We start from the raw sequence: 13737 nt of genomic DNA, 5'->3' as shown, positions 1-13737 counted from the left end.
GAAAACGAGTGGTGGTACTGGCGGTTTTGAAATCCCACAGGAAAAGGTTCTCGGACAAGTATTCTCTTCTTATAGATTTGCTACTGAAAGTAAACTCGTACTTAGGTGTAAGATCAACAGCAGTGACTACCGCGCGACTGCTACGGTCGCAGGTTCGAATCCTGCCTCGGGCATGGATGTGTGTGATGTCCTTAGGTTAGTTAGGTTTAAGTAGTTCTAAGTTCTAGGGGACTGATGACCTCAGATGTTAAGTCCCATAGTGCTCAGAGCCATTTGAGCCATTTGAACAGCAGTGATTACATTCGGAAATGAACGCAGTCAGTTTCAAGAAGTGGTTCAATGAACAATTCTTGCTATAACTTGCTTCGAAGTCGGTCGGTGTAATTACGGCGACAGTTATCATTCAGCTGTTGCGGAGAAAATGGGAAGTACAAACACCAGGAAAGCTGATACTGTGCTCTGCTTAAAAATAAAAATATTCCGCACAGTATAAGCCAGACTCGTGTCGAACGTCCGCAACTCGTTAAGTTATACGATTCTAGGGGACAGAACGTACAAATCTGACTAACTTGCACGTGAATGTGGTCTCACAGTTTGACGTTTACTCGCAAAACATGTCGGTATAAACAAGTAGATCTGATTTGGGCACAGGTTAAAAGATGTGTGTGGTGGGAGGGGGTGGGGACAAACAATGAAGATAACAGACACTGAATCGTTTGTGCGTGAAACAATAGCGTGAGCACACTGTGTGGAGCCCGTTGAAAAGTTTCAGAAGGAATACTTAAAGCCCTGTACCTACCACCCTAAATTTACAACCAGCTGATTCGGGCACGGGCTGATAGCAGTGATGATGGTATTACGGTGTAGACTTTGGAACAAAGTAAAGCGATGGTTAGACACTGGACTCGCATTCGGGAGGACGCGGCGTCCGGCCATCCTGATTTAGGTTTTCCGTAATTTCCCTAAATCACTCCAGGCAAATGCCGGGATGGTTCCTTTCAAAGGGCACGGCCGACTTCCTTCCCCATCCTTCCCTAATCTGATGAGACCGATGACCTCGCTGTCTGGTCTCCTTCCCCCAACAAACCAACCAACCAACCAAAGCGATGGTATTTCTTGGTTTTAAAGATCCATGGTTTACAAAATGTGTTTGTCAACTATCAGTTGCCGCGCGGGTTAGCCGCGCCGTCTTAAGGTACGTTGGCAAAGACGCGACGCACACTAGCGACTGCGACGGGTCGCTACGTGACGTCAGAAGTTGCCTGCTGGCGCATGTGCAGTTCGAGTTTGGGATGCGACGCGGGACTGTTGCGGCAGCTGTCGCAGCACTGCACCAGTGAGCAGTGTTGCGACGGAAGTCGGACGACACAAAGACGTACGGCTGCCAGAAAGATGTCGAGCCAGTCAAGGAAAACTGAAATGAGCCACTCACAGGATGTGATGCTCAGTGAACTGGTCTCGCAACATCCTTGCCTTTACGATTTGAAGGACCCTAAATATAGAGACACTATGTTCAGAGACAGAATTTGGGAAGAAATTGGTGCACAGTTGGAACTGGCAGGTGAGTGAAATATATAATACTTTCCCATTAATGCAAATTTTTCAGGCCTGTTGTGAAAATCAGAATAATCCATGCAGATGTAGAATTAGAATGATGAAAATGAACTTGAAGGTCAATTTTCGCATTACTCTTTTTTGTGACGATAAAAATTGAAAACGGCAAGTACATTATAAAATGAACAATCTAAAGTACAACGAGAAAGTTACATTTTACAATACCTTCACTTTGAAAGTAAACGGTAGATTGGTGTCTTGATGATACCTTCTAGTTGTGAAAAACCACCACCAGATTGTTGTACAGCTTTCTGTAATCAATAGATGTTCGTTTTTGAGGAAGGCGTTTCTCAACAAATTGCGCAAACAATATGCTGCAATAAGTAATTTGTCACATTCACTTCAATTCATTGGTAGAAGATGGTGCTCAAAAAGCCTGTGCCAAAAGTGCACTATTGTTTTACAAGGCCCTTCTGGTCTGACACAGTTCACAATTGAAATTCGTCTTTTGTAAATCCTGGAGCCATTTTTTGAGAGCAGCTTGGCAAGATTAAATGTTCATGTCACCCATAACGATGTATGCTGTCAGAATATAAGAATATGGAAGTACATTTGGATGGGAATAAAGAGTCAGTCGGCTATGAAAGTTGCCTTAGCTTGTTCCAAAAGTTTCTGCATGGGAGAAACTGACAAGTATAATTTGGGGAAATTTTGTGAACAACCACGGACATTATTTATTCCACATTTCTGCCAGTGTATACTGTAGACGTTCAAAATGAAAATTCTAGAGATGTTTAAGGTGTAACCCTATCTTGTTGTGAAGAACTTGAAACAATGCAATTATGCTATCGTGCGCTTATTGTTAATAAACTTATCTTTCATTGGAATTTTAGGTGAAATGTGCAAAAACAGATGGAGGAATATTCGGGACTTATATCAGAGAAATAAACGAGAAAGAAAGCTTGGAACAGGTTCAGATGCCTCAGCAAAACCAAGAAAATGGGTTCTGCTTGATCACTTGGCTTTAAGAAACCTACATTTCGTGGCATTTTAAATGAAATTGTCAAGAGCATATGGAGAAATATTAGTAACTCATACCGGATAAATATATGACATAAAATGGTTTCATTAGGTCCAAATGTGTCAGCGAAACAAAACAAATGCATTCTCTATCGTGTGATGACCACACGATTCTCGTCGCGCGTCGACAGAACTGGCGGCTAGTCGCGACGCTCCCGGAGATATATGAGCCCAAATCTCGGAAACGGAGATCGATATCATTCTTATCTCAACTTTAAAAATAATTTCGATATGTTAGCTTCTTTTCATCGGCAACGATGTATGACCTAACGTGAGCCATACGTAAAGTAGCCAGCGACCACATTTTTCACTGTACACAATTCAAATTTTATGCAGTAGGTTACTTGTAAATCAAGTATCGGAATAACTGTGACGAATATCGGAAAAATAGACACCTCACTATCAAGCTGTGATGTGAAACTGTAAGATATGCAAACATAAATTTTTTGTGCCTCTTACTTTCCTCACAATTGATAGAGAAGTAATATACACCGAAAAAAACACGCAAAACCGGAAGAGATACTTTTCAATTTTTTAAAGTAAAAGGAGAATCTGTATCGAAAAACTAACTCTGGGAGCCGATGTAACTTTGTTGCATTAACATACAGTATTTTTTACAGCAAGAAAATCGGAATTCTTATTTTTCTTATGTATTTGAATCCGCCGCCGCCGACCGGAGCTTGGGAAACAGCGACGACTCCAGTCGTGTTGCGGCCGTGTCGCCGTCTGCCAGGGTGCGAAAAGAGGGGGCAGTGTCGCAGTCGCAGCCAACTGTCGCGTCTTGCACAACGTAACTTTAAGTTACGTTAGTTTTTCGATACAGATTCTTCTTTTACTTTAAAAAATTGAAAAGTATCTCTTCCGGTTTTGCGTGTTTTTTTCGCTGTATATTACTTCTCTATCAATTGTGAGGAAAGTAAGAGGCACAAAAAATTGATGTTTGCGTATCTTACAGTTTCACATCACAGCTTAATAGTGAGGTGTCTATTTTTCCGATATTCGTCACAGTTATTCCGATACTTGATTTACAAGTAACCTACTGCATAAAATTTGAATTGTGTACAGTGAAAAATGTGGTCGCTGGCTACTTTACGTATGGTTCACGTTAGGTCATACATCGTTGCCGATGAAAAGAAGCTAACATATCGAAATTATTTTTAAAGTTGAGATAAGAATGACATCGATCTCCGTTTCCGAGATTTGGGCTCATATATCTCCGGGAGCGTCGCGACTAGCCGCCAGTTCTGTCGACGCGCGACGAGAATCGTGTGGTCATCACACGATAGAGAATGCATTTGTTTTGTTTCGCTGACACATTTGGACCTAATGAAACCATTTTATGTCATATATTTATCCGGTATGAGTTACTAATATTTCTCCATATGCTCTTGACAATTTCATTTAAAATGCCACGAACTGTAGGTTTCTTAAAGCCAAGTGATCAAGCAGAACCCATTTTCTTGGTTTTGCTGAGGCATCTGAACCTGTTCCAAGCTTTCTTTCTAGTTTATTTCTCTGATACGAGTCCCGAATATTCCTCCATCTGTTTTTGCTCATGTCACCTAAAATTCCAATGAAAGATAAGTTTATTAACAATAAGCGCACGATAGTGTCATTGCATTGTTTCAAGTTCTTCACAACAAGATAGGGTTACACCTTAAACATCTCTAGAATTTTCATTCTGAACGTCTGCAGTATACACTGGCAGAAATGTGGAATAAATAATGTCCGTGGTTGTTCACAAAATTTCCCCAAATTATACTTGTCAGTTTCTCCCATGCAGAAACTTTTGGAACAAGCTAAGGCAACTTTCATAGCCGACTGACTCTTTATTCCCATCCAAATGTACTTCCATATTCTTATATTCTGACAGCATACATCGTTATGGGTGACATGAACATTTAATCTTGCCAAGCTGCTCTCAAAAAATGGCTCCAGGATTTACAAAAGACGAATTTCAATTGTGAACTGTGTCAGACCAGAAGGGCCTTGTAAAACAGTAGTGCACTTTTGGCACAAGTTTTTTGAGCACCATCTTCTACCAATGAATTGAAGTGAATGTGACAAATTACTTATTGCAGCATACTGTTTGCGCAATTTGTTGAGAAACGCCTTCCTCAAAAACGAACATTTATTGATTACAGAAAGCTGTACAACAATCTTGTGGTGGTTTTTCACAACTAGAAGGTATCATCAAGACACCAATCTACCGTTTACTTTCAAAGTGAAGGTATTGTAAAATGTAACTTTCTCGTTGTACTTTAGATTGTTCATTTTATAATGTACTTGCCGTTTTCAATTTTTGTCGTCACAAAAAAGAGTAATGCGAAAATTGACCTTCAAGTTCATTTTCATCATTCTAATTCTACATCTGCATGGATTATTCTGATTTTCATAACAGGCCTGACAATTTGCATTAATGGGAAAGTATTATATATTTCACTCACCTGCCAGTTCCAACTGTGCACCAATTTCTTCCCAAATTCTGTCTCTGAACATAGTGTCTCTATATTAAGGGTTCTTCAAATCGTAAAGGCAAGGATGTTGCGAGACCAGCTCACTGAGCATTACATCCTGTGAGTGGCTCATTTCAGTTTTCCTTGACTGGCTCGACATCTTCCTGGCAGCCGTACGTCTTTGTGTCGTCCGACTTCCGTCGCTTAGGCGCCTTGCCACAGGTCGCACGGCTCCCCCCGTCGGAGGTTCTGATCCTCTCTCGGGCATGGGTGTGTGTGTGTGTGTGTGTGTGTGTGTGTGTGTGTGTGTGTGTGTGTGTGTGTGTGTGTTCTCGTTAGATTAAGAAGTGTGTAAGCCTAGGGACCGATGACCTCAGCAGTTTGATCCCATAGGAACTCATCATAAATTTCCAAAAAAATTCAACATATTAGTTGCATACATAGAGAGAACTTCCCAGCCTTTACTGATTATGAATTTGTATCTTATGATGTATGCATATTATAATGTTCTGCATATTGCCCAAGGAGAAATTAAGTTTTCCCGGCGTATTGTATGCTCTAATTACTCGCGAGAATGCGGCCGGATGAATACACTAAATGGCTCTGAGCACTATGGGACTTAACTGCTGAGGTCCCCTAGAACTTAGAACTACTTAAACCTAACTAACCTAAGGACACCACACATATCCATGCCCGAGGCAGGATTCGAACCTCTGACCGTAGCGGTCGCGCTGTTCCAGACTGAAGCGCCTAGAACCGCTCGGCCACACCGCGGCTGAATACGCCAAAAACTCCGATATTGCGCGAAGTAAACCCGTATCATTTCCAAGGCATGAGTTGGAAAATGTGTTAAAATGACAGAGTGGGTAACCTGTCAAGATATTGGTGATTTTCGACGCTATCGGTCAGTATTCCCTCGAGCTATACTCAGAAGATGGTTAATTGTTTGCTTGTTCGATGGACTATAAAAGCGTTCTCTCAGTGCAATGTCGAACGGGTTAATTTACACCCATAACGCCAGTTGACAGCGAAAAATATGATAACATACTGAGAATTTTTACGTTTGTCTTTTGCGCTGGTCTTTTCTACTTGTAATTCTTTTTTACGCTCAGTGATTCACATTTAACTACAGTCAAACACACCCACATACACGCATTTAAAAAATTACATTGAGTAGAAACAATTTCACCATATGCTATGATTTCGATTTGAATTTGAAATTAATTTTTTGTTGTATTACACTTTGACTCATAATACAGCCCCAATTGCAGTAAATGACAATTATCGCAATCAGTTTCGATTATCTTGTTGTCAGGCAAGTCATTTTGAGAAAAATTCTACTTGACGTCCTCACAAAACTGCGTCAGCATTTGTTCTGTTCCTACGTCACGCAGTCCAAACCTGAGGTCCAGCTGACGCAACGTCGAGACGTAAAGTGCAATTTCTCTCATGTAGACGCTTGATTGACATCGGTTTTAAAATGTATTATTCCTCTCATAGCCAAATCCGTTGTATCCACGCCGACCCTGCATCGCTGTGGGACTTAGGCGTAAGCGAAAGAAGAAGAAGAAGAAGACTTGAATGTATAGTTCGATGTACCATAGGCAAATTAACCTGACTGCTGAACGCAGTAACACAGTTCGGCAACGAGTATTTTAATCATCTTGGGGTTGAAGCTCTTTTCTTCCGTGTTTGCTTTAACAATATGTATGTTTCTGGATAGGGTCCGCCTTCAGCAAAACACATTTTTGTTTTTTAACCCAAACATGTTTCACTGGAGTTGCAGCATCTTCAGTGGGCTTTTGTTATCCATCTGTTAAAGATAAAGTGATCTTTCCTGTTTGTATACATGTAGCTATTAGTTTTTAAATCGTAATTACAGATATTTGAAAAAATACATAAATTACGAATTCATACCTTTTTACCACATGGTGTAGTTTTTCTGATGTGTTGTGTTTCTACAGTGACCGTTTTTTTGCACAGTTTGTTATCTGAAACCACTTAATACCTTGAAGTAGACAAATTGTTTAAGCCAAAATTACGATTTGAAAACCTGTTATTTTTATGTCTGAAATTATTTAATTCTATGTGCGTGTCTATTTACAGAATGTTTCACTTACGTTTTCGTTTTAATCATCTTCATCACCGTTGGACATTATATATTGAGTTGTCACTGTCACTGTAACTGTTTCACTGCTTTACCAGCTGTAAAAGTAAACATGGCGAGCAGTGGAACAACTGAAGGTGTAAAAACAAGATGACTGATAATGGAACAGTTGAAGGTGTTCCTGGTGCTTGTTTTGAATCTTTCAGAGGTGTTAGTGATTCTTTTTTCCTTTGTGTGTGTGTGAAAAGGGAGAGGGAGGGGGGGACGAGAGAGAGAGAGAGAGAGAGAGAGAGAGAGAGAGAGAGAGAGAGAGAGAGTGACAGTAGGTTTAGGGATTTTTTTATTTTTATTTTGTGTGGGGGGGGGGGATGGTGGGGGGATGAGAGCTCTATTGGTTGGCCTGTCTGATAATTCCTTGAGGGCAGAGAACAGAGTGCCATTGCAGAGAGCTGTGTATTCATTAATCACTTGTTTGCCTTACACTATAGCTTTTTGTATCTGAAAATTTTCCTCAGTTATTAGTTTTTGTGGGGGGCTGTTGCTGCATTTGGGAAACACCCACAATGACAAACAGATGGTTCACTCTCACCTACAACAACAAAGCGGTCCACAGAATAGGCAACATACTCAAAAAACAAGGGGTAAAAATAGCCTACAGGGCAGACAACTCAACACAGAGAAAACTAAGGACAACCAACACAAGCACAGACAAACACAACACATCTGGTATTTACCAACTAACATGCCTGGACTGCAAAGCAGTTTATATAGGACAGACAAGCAGAAACTTTAATACCAGATACAAAGAACACAGAGCATTAAAAAGTAACAGCTGTCATTCCACATTTGCCCAACACCTCATGGACATGAAACATAACCCAACAAACATCAATATGGATTTGAAAATTCTCAAATGCAGCAATAGCCCCCCACAAAAACTAATAACTGAGGAAACATTTCAGATACAAAAAGCTATAGTGTAAGGCAAACAAGTGATTAATGAATACACAGCTCTCTGCAATGGCACTCTGTTCTCTGCCCTCAAGGAATTATCAGACAGGCCAACCAATAGAACTCTCAGCCCGCCCCCCCACCACCACCATCCCCCCACACACACAAAATAAAAATAAAAATCCCTAAACCTACTGTCACCCTCTCTCTCTCTCTCTTTCTCTCTCTCTCTCTCTCTCTCTCTCGCCCCCTCTCCCTTTTCACACACACACACACACACACAAACACACACACACAAAGGAAAAAAGAATCACTAACACCTCTGAAAATTCGAAACAACTGCCAGGAATACCTTCCACTGTTCCACTGTCAGCCATCTTGTTTTTACACCTTCAATTGTTCCACTGCCCGCCATGTTTGCTTTTACAGCTGGTAAAGCAGTGAAACAGTTACAGTGACAGTGACAACTCAATATATAGTGTCCAACAGTGATGAAGATGATTAAAAGGAAAATGCAACTGAAACATTATGTAAATAGACACACACATATGAGGGGGGATCCAAAAGAAACCGGATTGTTGTCATAAAAAAATTATTGTTGAACCTTTTTACAAAATTACTTCATTCACTTTCAAAATACTCTCCATTACATGTGATGCACTTGTTAAGTCTCTTTTCCCACTGTTGGAAGCATGTTTGGAACTCTTCAAGTTTGATATTGTCCAGCGCCCTTTGCGAAGCTGTTTTTACTGCCTCCACATCGTCATAACGCTCCCCTTTTAACGTTTTTTTCATTCGTGGAAATAGGAAAAAGTCGCACAGGGCTAGGTCCTGCGAATACAGAGCGTGGGGAACGACAGACCACCTCTGAGATGCCTAATAGTGGGTCACTGGTAAGGCCGTGTGTGCTGGAGCGTTGTCGTGATGCAGAAACCTGTCACCTGATCGCCAAGTTCCGGGCGTTTCCTCCTCACATCCTCTCGCAGACGTCTTAAAACATCCAAGTAGAAGTGCTGGTTAACAGTCTGGCCAGGGGGTACGAATTCCCAATGCACAATTCCACGAACATCAAAAAAGACAATGATCATCGTCTTCACATTTGACCTCACTTGCCTTGCTTTTTTTTGGTCTGGGAGAGTTGGGAGTCCTCCACTGGCTTGACACTTGCTTGGTTTCTGGGTCATACCCGTAACACCAACTCTCATCCTCTATAATAACTTTGTTCAAGAAGTTTGGATCACGTGCAATCTCTGTTTTCAAGTCCTGACACACATTCATGCGGATGGTTTTTTGCTTCTGTGTGAGAAGGCGCGGAACAAATTTAGCAGCAACACGTCTCGTGCAAATCCTCACTCAAAATCCGCTGGCACGATCTCCAACTGATTCCTGTATCTGCTGAAATTTGGTCGATCGTTTGGCAACGATCGTCGTTGATCTTTTGGCGGACCTTTTGAATGTTCTCCTCAGTTCGCGATGTTGAAGGGCGTCCAGAACGAGCTTGGTCTTCAACACACATTCACCACGTTTAAAGCACCCAAACCACTCGAAAACCTGTGTGCGGCTCATAGCGTCCTCCTGGGAAGCTTTCTGAAGCATTTGGTGTGTCTCCGTTGTAGTTTTTTTAAGCCAGAAGCAAAATTTCACACACACTCTTTGTTCTTTTAAAGTTGACATAACGACTACGCAGAGGTAGCCCACCAACAGACAAACACAATACCACACTTGCACGTTCAACTCTAACTGACGCCGTCTGCACAGATGTTTCATGAAGGTCTCTACTAACACCATCTAGCGTGAGAACCCTGCTCCACGTCTACGAGTGGCAGCGCCCTTGGAGTCCGGTTTCTTTTGGGTCCCCCCTCGTAGAATTAAATAATTTCAGACATAAAAATAAAATCATCTTTTCTCCTGGTGTTATAGCTATGCACACTGCTATTACTTTTGAACTGGGTTGGATTATTAACATCAAATTTCATAAGTGAGCTTTTCCTGCTCCTACCCACGCGCCGCCTTCCAGGCGGGATACAAAAGCTACACACCTGGAAATGGAAAAAAGAACACATTGACATCAGTGTGTCAGACCCACCATACTTGCTCCGGACACTGCGAGAGGGCTGTACAAGCAATGATCACACGCACGGCACAGCGGACACACCAGGAACCGCGGTGTTGGCCGTCGAATGGCGCTAGCTGCGCAGCATTTGTGCACCGCCGCCGTCAGTGTCAGCCAGTTTGCCGTGGCATACGGAGCTCCATCGCAGTCTTTAACACTGGTAGCATGCCGCGACAGCGTGGACGTGAACCGTATGTGCAGTTGACGGACTTTGAGCGAGGGCGTACAGTGGGCATGCGGGAGGCCGGGTGGACGTACCGCCGAATTGCTCAACACGTGGGGCGTGAGGTCTCCACAGTACATCGATGTTGTCGCCAGTGGTCGGTGGAAGGTGCACGTGCCCGTCGACCTGGGACCGGACCGCAGCGACGCACGGATGCACGCCAAGACCGTAGGATCCTACGCAGTGCCGTAGGGGACCGTACCGCCACTTCCCAGCAAATTAGGGACACTGTAGCTCCTGGGGTATCAGCGAGGTCCATTCGCAACCGTCTCCATGAAGCTGGGCTACGGTCCCGCACACCGTTAGGCCGTCTTCCGCTCACGCCCCAACATCGTGCAGCCCGCCTCCAGTGGTGTCGCGACAGGCGTGAATGGAGGGACGAATGGAGACCTGTCGTCTTCAGCGATGAGAGTCGCTTCTGCCTTGGTGCCAATGATGGTCGTATGCGTGTTTGGCGCCGTGCAGGTGAGCGCCACAATCAGGACTGCATACGACCGAGGCACACAGGGCCAACACCCGGCATCATGGTGTGGGGAGCGATCTCCTACACTGGCCGTACACCACTGGTGATCGTCGAGGGGACACTGAATAGTGCACGGTACATCCAAACCGTCATCGAACCCATCGTTCTACCATTCCTAGACCGGCAAGGGAACTTGCTGTTCCAACAGGACAATGCACGTCCGCATGTATCCCGTGCCACCCAACGTGCTCTAGAAGGTGTAAGTCAACTACCCTGGCCAGCAAGATCTCCGGATCTGTCCCCCATTGAGCATGTTTGGGACTGGATGAAGCGTCGTCTCACGCGGTCTGCACGTCCAGCACGAACGCTGGTTCAGCTGAGGCGCCAGGTGGAAATGGCATGGCAAGCCATTCCACAGGACTACATCCAGCATCTCTACGATCGTCTCCATGGGAGAATAGCAGCCTGCATTGCTGCGAAAGGTGGATATACACTGTACTAGTGCTGACATTGTGCATGCTCTGTTGCCTGTGGTTCTGTCAGTGTGATCATGTGATGTATCTGACCCCAGGAATGTGTCAATAAAGTTTCCCCTTCCTGGGACAACGAACTCACGGTGTTCTTATTTCAATTTCCAGGAGTGTATATATATATACTGTGAGGTTACTGTGAGGATCCCTAGATCCTTAAATAGATGCCTGCAGGATGACCGTGGGTGGGCTCCAGCAATTATTCTGATTACACATTTTTGAGCAATGAATACTTTTCTACTCAACGATGAATTACCCCAAAATATGATGCCATACGAAATCAGTGAATGAAAGTAGGCATAGTAAGCTAATTTACTGAGATTCTTATCACCAAAATTTGCAATAACCCTAATAGCATACGTAGCTGAACTCAGACGTTTCAGCAGACCATCAATGTGTTGCTTCCAGATTAACCCCTCATCAATGGACACACCTAAAAATTTTGAAAATTCTACCTTAGCTACAGACTTCTGTTCAAAGTCTATATTTATTACTGGAGTTGTGCCATTTACTGTACGGAACTGTATATACTGTGTTTTATCAAAATTTAAAGAGAGTCCGTTTGCTGAGAACCACTTAATAATTTTGTGAAAAACATCATTCACAATTACATCACTTAGGTTTTGGTTTTTGGGTGTTATTACTATACTTGTATCATCAGCAAAAATAACTAACTTTGCATCTTCATCAATGTGGAACGGTAAGTCATTAATGGATATCAAGAACAGTAAAGGACCTAAGACCGAATCCTGTGGGACCCCGTACTTGATAGCCCCCCCAGTTTGAGGAATCAGCTGTTGTTTTAACATTACATGAACCACTTATTTCAACTTTCTACATTCTTCCAGTTAAGTATGAATTAAACCATTTGTGCACTGCCCCCCTCAAACCATAATGATTTAGCTTATCTAAAAGAATTACATGATTTACACAATCAAAGGCCTTTGAGAGATCACAAAAAATACCATTGGGTGATGTCCGGTTATTCAGAGCATTTAATATTTGATCAGTGACAGCGTATATAGCATTTTCTGTTGAAAAGCCTTTCTGAAAACCAAACTGACATTTTGTTAGTACTTTATTTTTACAAATATGGGAGGCTACTCTTGAATACATTACTTTCTCAAAAATTTTTGATTGAGCTGTCAGAAGAGAGATTGGGCAGTAGTTGTTGGCATCCGACGTATCCCCCTTTTTATGCAATGGTTTTACAATGGCATACTTCAGTCTATCGGGGAAAACACCCCGCTCCAAAGAGCTATTACATACGTGGCTGAGAATCCTACTTATCTGTGGGGAACAAGCTTTAAGTACCTTGCTGGAAATGCCATCAATTCCGTAAGAGCTTTTACTTTTCAGTGAGTTTATTATTTTACTGATTTCAGAGGGAGAGGTTGGTGGAATTACAGTTGTTTCAAACTGCACAGGTATGGCCTCTTCTATTAGAAGGCTTGCCTCTTCCAGTGAAGATCTAGATCCTATTTTCTCTACAACATTTAAAAAATGATTATTGAAAATATTTTCAATTTCTGATTGTTTATTAGTACACTTGTCATTCAGTTTTATGGCACTAAAGTCTTCCTGTGCTCTTGGTTGCCCTGTTTCCCTTTCAATAATATTCCAAATTGCTTTAATGTTATTATCAGAGTTACTGATCTCAGACATGATACACATGCTTCTGGACTTTTTAATAACTTTTCTTAGTAATGCACAATAGTTTTTATAATATTGAACAATTTCGGGGTTAGTACTCCCTCTTGCTGTTAGATACAGTTCTCTTCTACGGTTGCAAGATATTCTTATTCCTTTAGTTAGCCAAGGTTTTTTTTATATGTTTTCTTGGAATTATGTTTAACTATTTTCTTGGGAAAACAATTTTCAAATACCCTTAAAAATCTATCGTGAAATAAGTTATATTTCAAGTTTGCATCGGCTTCCGTATACACTTCATCCCAGTCTAGCTGCTGTAGGCTTTCCCTAAAGTTTGCAATATTTATATTGTTAATTGAACGGGCTGCTTTGAAAGTCTGATTAGATATACTGAATGGAGCTATGTCATGTGGTTGCAGATGACAAACTGTGCAAAAAAAACGGTTACTGTAGAAACACAACACATCAGAAAAACTACACCATGTGGTAAAAAGTATGAATTCGTAATTTATGTGATTTTTTTTTCAAATATTTGTAATTACGATTTAAAAACTAATAGCTACATGTATACAAACAGAAAAGAACACTCTTTAACAGATGGAAAATAAAA

General features: G+C 42.0%; 1 protein-coding gene across 1 annotated transcript in view; it reads left to right on the top strand.

The window, feature by feature from the left end:
- The window catches only part of LOC126162950 (L-threonine 3-dehydrogenase, mitochondrial), a 273596-nt gene that overhangs the window by 228956 nt on the left and 30903 nt on the right, over positions 1 to 13737 (top strand). The gene's annotated exons all lie outside the window — the stretch shown is intronic.

The sequence above is a fragment of the Schistocerca cancellata genome, chromosome 2, assembly GCF_023864275.1.
Source record: "Schistocerca cancellata isolate TAMUIC-IGC-003103 chromosome 2, iqSchCanc2.1, whole genome shotgun sequence".
NCBI lineage: Eukaryota > Metazoa > Arthropoda > Insecta > Orthoptera > Acrididae > Schistocerca > Schistocerca cancellata.
This window is presented reverse-complemented; position numbering and strand designations above follow the sequence as displayed.